The sequence below is a fragment of the Camelus ferus genome, chromosome 3, assembly GCF_009834535.1.
Source record: "Camelus ferus isolate YT-003-E chromosome 3, BCGSAC_Cfer_1.0, whole genome shotgun sequence".
NCBI classification, from domain to species: Eukaryota; Metazoa; Chordata; class Mammalia; order Artiodactyla; family Camelidae; genus Camelus; species Camelus ferus.
Window position 1 is genome coordinate 36324340 of NC_045698.1, and position 6476 is coordinate 36330815.

Consider the following 6476-nt stretch of genomic DNA (forward strand, 5'->3'; position numbering starts at 1 on the left):
TGAGGGTGTGAGGCAATGACCACAGGGTAGGTAGCTGTTGGCTCTGATTTCTGTTCTGCTGGGCCTTGGTGGAAGCAACCAGTTGGGTGAACAGAGCCAGGCAAACACCTTTTACCTGATGGGCAATTGGTAATGATTTGGTGTTGATGACATTGGGTCCGAGAGGAATCACTGGACAAGGAGACAGAAGACCAGATGGCTCTGCCACTTATCAGCACTAGTAACTTTAGGCAGGTTACTTGTCTCATCTGAACCTCCACTTCCTCATCTGTAAAATGGGAATATAATCTCTTTCAACAAGTTACTATGAAATCTAAATAAGAAAGTATATGTAAAGTTGATTTATGTGGAAAAATACTTTATAAATGTTGAGGCATGTTATCGTCATATGATTATTATTACTATTACGTTTAATCATGCAAAGACTTACAGACTGACTAGTAAACTGTGATAGCTTAGTAGAGATCTGTGGCTCAGGGTCTCAAATGTCAGACCCCTATTTTACACACAAATACACACACATACACACTGCAGTTTGTTTAGTTGGTGCCCTTGGTAATGACAGGGAAGATTTTCTTTCACCTTTCTAGTTCTTAGTAACCATTCACCAATCAAGGCAGGATTCTTTCCAGATTTTAGAATCATAGCTTTTAAGAATTGGTAGAGACTCCAGAAATTTGACTGTACATCCAAACTTCTTATTTTACAGATGAGAAAATTGGGCCTTCCTCTGGTTCCAATTAGTCCCAGTTCAAACAAATAGTTAATGGAATAATTGAGATGACAGCCCATAGTCCCAGGCTCTTTCTACTGTCCCAAGTAAGTGTGACACAGGACTGAGTGACTTGGAGAAGCTTAGATCTGATGTTAAACCCTCAAGTGACCCCCTTACATGGAGATACAGAATCTTCTGTCTGCAAATAATCGAGGTTTTTGAGTAACTGGCTGAGTCTGATAGAAGCCAGAAAGGGATTTTTAGGCTGAGAATTACCAGTGGATTTTGGTCATTTTTCTGATATCATTAAATTGTATTATCTGTAAGAATATTCTTTAGAAAACATTGCCACAGTATAATTCCTGTTAATCTTGTAAAGCTTTCTTAGGATAAGAAGTTATATCCATTTACTAATCATGCATTATCTGCCAGGTAGTCTACTTAGGTAAGATACCTCAATCTTCCCACTGCTAACTAAAAATTGGCACTTGCCATCTGCCTCTGCGTGGGTTAAATCATGAGCTGCTGCAGCCCCTGACTTCTGACACACCCTGAAAGGAGTTCAGGCTGGAGGTCAGGAATGAGGCACTCTGTGCTCTGGGAAAACTGGCTGAACAGGCCTTCAGATAGCTAGATATTTTCAGGAGTAGATTTTATGATCCCAATTCTTGCATCTCCTCATATTTAGAAAAGCACTAAAATCATTACAGGTAACATCTGTTCCTCATGACTAGCAGCAAGCCTCTGCCTAAATGTGTGCTTGACTACACATACCCTCCCTTCACTGAAATCATATATAATACTGAGTTTTCCCCCTGCCTCCCTGGAACAGTTTCTCAGAGCTTTCTGGGATGCTGTCTCCCAGGCTATAGTCCTCATTTTGTCCCAAATAAAACTTAACCCACAACTCTCACATTGTGTGGTGGTGTCGACTGAAATAAAATCAATCTGGAAAGTTGGTACTAGTCTCCCATTTTACAGACAAACTCAAAGCTCAGAGAGGCTGGGGAACTCACTTAAGGTGACAGATCTGGTAAATGTCAGAGCCAGGATTCTAAGCCAGGTCTGTAAGTCACTGAAGCCCAGGCTCTTTCTACCACTTACATACAGCTAGTGAGCACAGATGACTCAGACAGAGTGATGTTTCATTGATGGCCACATCTTTAGTTCCTGGCCAATTTGAAAACAAAACTTCTGCACAAGAATTAGTTGTCCTAGGCCAGAGTTGCTTGCTTAACACAATTCATACTGTTAAGATTCTCTACTTCAAGTAAGTGTTTAGAATCTTCCTTTTTACAGTGAATTCACACTGCTGTGACCCCCGCTCTTCAAGTCTTTCCAAACACTTCAGGTTCCTTCTTTGAATGTGAAGGGAAGGAAAAGAATCATTATATACAGTCAAATATGGCACCTTTGGTTTGAATAAACATAAGCAGAGCTTTGGGCACACACTCAAGTTAAACAGGATTTGGTTACTGCTTAGGGTTAAGGCATGACAATAAAGACTTTCTGCATAACTAGCTGACAGACAGACTCGTCACCTCTTTTCACTGGGAAACATACACAAAATTCGAACATTAAGCAAAGGATCCCGGAGAGGGAGGTGACAAGTCTTTTACTATTCTACAATTGGCTGAAATTATCTTCTATGTAGAACTTACACATTGTGCCTTCCTTTGGAAAACCTCATTCCATGTGCAGGGCAGATGGGCTGTGAGGGGGATGGGCAGATGACTAAGTGGGAGTCAGAACATCTCTGAGTCCTGGCTCTGTAACTTCCTGGCCACGCAGCCTTTGGCAAGTCACATAATCACTCTGAATTTCACTTTCCTAATGGGCAACAGGGGACTCATGAAGGCTGCCCCTGGGCACTGCTCAAGGATGGTATGAGGGCCAAATGAGAGAACCAAAGGGAGAGGGCTTTCTGAAACGAAAAGCGCTAGGGAGATGTAAGGAGTTAACTTCAACCTCAGAACTTCCTTGCTTTGTGTGTGATTATCTGTGATGGGGGTGGGGGGATAGGGAGGGGGTGGGGAGTGTTTTGCTAAGGAGGATATTGGTCATTTTTACATACAGATGCTAAACCACAGCTGCCGGGCAGGCAGAAAGCCAGGGCAAAGCCTGCTCTCTCCAGCTGCCCTTGAGATTCCAGTTTCCTCTCTTTGCTATTCATTCCCTGCCCAGCCTTTGAGCAGGGAAGTGTAAGGCCTTTCACCTCCCACGACCACAGGGAGGAGGGAAGCCAGTGCTGAGTGACAGAGAGGTTGAGTCCCTAACAATAACTACTATCAAGTACTTACTACGTGTCAGGCATGATGCCAAGTATTTTACACCATGATCTTATTTCTCTTGGCAGAAAAAATGATCCCCATTTTACAGATGAGGAAACTGAGACTCAAAGAAGTCAAATAACTTGCCCAAGATTATAAGTAGACAGCAGTCTCCACCAAGAGTCAAATTCAGGTAGTTTGATTCTAAAATCTGCATCCTCAAACATTAAGCTGCACTGTCTTCTTAGAAGCCAGAGTAAACCCTGGCTCACGTACCTCCTCACACCCTTAGCTTCCTGACACCAAGCACAGCCCCACTGGTCATATTCAATTTCCAAAGACAGCAAATGCAGATAAGGGGTCTGGGTGCTATAGAAGATCTGGAAATTCTAATTTCTACTCACCACGTAGACCTGCCTCAGTGCAGTAATGTCCTGTCCTGTGGGGTGACCAAACATTTATCTGGTAACCTGTGTCTTTTTGCTCCTGGAGATTCCAGCTAATAGATGTCATGAAGTTGTCTAACTCCAGTTTTAGGCCACAGTAGGATTAGAGATATAATTAAGGCAGGGTTTGGTGTGGTGTTCATAGCCAAGGAATGTCCATGACCTGGTGATGTGGAAGAGTTGCCAACAGTGGCAGTAACTGGCAGCAGACCAACTCCTATCTCCATGGACCGATGGAATCACCATCTACAGGAACTATTTCCTGAGCATCGCTAGAGTGCCGCAGACAAGGCCAGGTGCCAGGGACTTAGATGTGATGAGGCACTTAGACTGAAAAGAAAGCAGTAGAAGGTAGTATATGATGAAAACAGGACAGTGGCTCAGAAAGTGAGTGAATTCTGAAGAGGAGACAATTTGGGGTGGAGCAGTCAGGAGGGGAAGGATCTAACTGTGAAAAGGGGTGGGGACTGAAGGGAGAAATGTGAGAGAGGATGGCATTGTGAGAGACATCATAGTGCAAAGGTAGGTTCAAGAAAAATGGGAATGAGTACTAGAGTGTGAGGATGCCTTCAGCCAGCTGAAGCAAAAATGGCTTCCACAAATTAATTCTTTCACATAGTCCAGAGGTGGGATGGGCTTCTGGATGGGTGGATCCAGCAACCAAACAGTGCCAGGTTCTTTTCATGTCTCTGCTCTACAGTTCACAACCTTACCTTTCACAGTCAGGTGCTATATTCCCTTGTTCACACCCAACAAAAGAGAGACTGATTTATCCTTCTCAGAAATCTCAAACTTGCCCCTCTTTGTACTTCACTGGCTCAGACTGACTTTAGGGCTGCCCGTTCCTAAGCCCATCACTGATGAAGGAAATGGAATAGTATGATTGGCTTACACCAGTGGGTCTCAAACTTTAGCCTGCGTTCAGCTCACCTGGAGGGCTTGTGAAAACACACATTGCTATCTTGACCTACCTCAGAGTTTCTCAGAGTAGGTCCAGGATTGGCATTTATGTTTCTAACAAGTTACCATGTGATGATAGTACTGCTGGTCTGGGACCACACTTTGAGGACCTCTATCTTAGAATAACCATGTGGGGTGGTATGGAGGTTGGAGCATCAATCACAATGTCTCTTATGGATATGGCCACCAAATGTCCTGGTTCGCCTGGCACAATTCCTGTTTATGCCAGTTAAGCCAGTGTAATTATGTCCCCTTCATTCTTGAAAGTGCCCTGGTCATTTTCACATATAAGTTACAGGTTACCTGACTGTAGGGTGTTTTAGTTCAAGACAGAGACCCTTCTCTGCAAGTGAACACAGGCTCGTGAACTAGAATTCATCAATAAAATGTGTTCTAGTTGGGAGATCTCTTCCTTGTCCTGTGTCCAAGGATCTAAAAGGGAAAGATAAGAAAAGCCATCAGTATCAAACATATTTTACACTATTGGATCCTGACTGATGTGTGTTAGGAACATTGCTCTTAATTTGTATGGAAACTATTCTCTACTTATCATAAATATAGCTTTTGATATCCTTTTTACTTAACATTCTTAACAGTGTAATTAATTTTACTCCACAGTAAGACATCAATTGCAAATAACTCATTTTTTGTCTTATGGTCACTGACTTATAATTTTTATGAAAATATGAAACATATTTTATATTAAGGTAAAATACTGTATTTTTAAAACTTTGATTATAATACAGCTCACAGTAAAATGGAGTTCAGAAGTAATAGTGTTGGTTGCCAAGTATTTCTGCTTCATCCAGAACTAAAAGTTTTTACTGAAAATTTACTACGTCTGGCAGTCATAGTAGGAGGCCATGTAATTTCTGGAAGAAAAGTAGTGAAAGAATGTTTGTTTTTCTTTCTTAATCTAGTGGGGTTTTTTTCCTTAGCTTTTTCTACCTAAAGGTTACCAAAGACTAGGTTTGAAATGATGTTATGTATTAGACACCTCTAATCTTACTCATGGAAACCTCTTGAGTTTCTTAAGAAACTGATAACAAGCAATGTTTGGGATGCAGTTTAAGAGTTTACTTAAACCACTTCCTCCCAACCCCACACAAAATCATAAACTCAAGAAAAATCTAGATGAGACTCATGGACATCTCATTGCTCTTTGCAAAACCAATAATTGTGAAATTTTACCTAATCCAAAATTGTTTGAATTTTGTTGTCTTAAGCCTTTTACTAGACTTTTCTTCTTATGCCAAAATAACCACATATGGTTTCAATCCTTTGAGAGAGGGACAATTGGGGGTGAACCTAGTAGAATAGCAACATCTAAAAAGTTTAAACATGGTAGAATCTTTGAGTTGAAGAGAGCTCAGCATTCTTCTGAACTGCCATTCATTGCAGGAATCTTCTCCCCATCACTGAGAGAACGGTTCTTTAAACTAAGACACTGCTTCCAGTGATAGGAAGGCCACAGCCTCAAAAGGTCAGCAACTGGTTTCACTGTTGAACAACTTTAGCTGGAAAGTTTTCTTACAATGAGTTACAAAATGTCTCCCAAAATGTTTACTTTAGAGGACTATAGACAATGCTGTGGACTGAACTGTGTTCTCCCCAAATTTGTATGTTCAAGCCCTAATCCCCAAGGTGACTGTATTTGGAGATAGAGATTTGAGGAGGTAATTAAGTAAATGAGGTGATAAGGGTGGCATCATAGGGTGGATAGAGTTGGTGGCCTTAGACAAAGAGAAGGAGAAAGAGATCTTTCTCTGTCTCCACTGCAAGCACTGAGAAAGGGCCATGTGAGTGAGAAGACAGACATCTGCAAGCCAGGAAGAAAGCCCTCACTAGAAACCAAATAGACTGGCACCTTGGTCTTGAACTTCTAGCCTCCAAAACTATATGAAATAAATTTGTCATTTATGCCACTCAATCTACAGTATTTTGTTATAGCAACCTGAGCTGACAGACATACTGAATGTACTGCCTTCTCAATACCAGAGGTCTCAGCAGTCATGCTCATCCTAACACGTTAGTCTCTGAAGTGAAAATTCCCACTGAGGTCCATTTTTCTTTACCTGATACAGT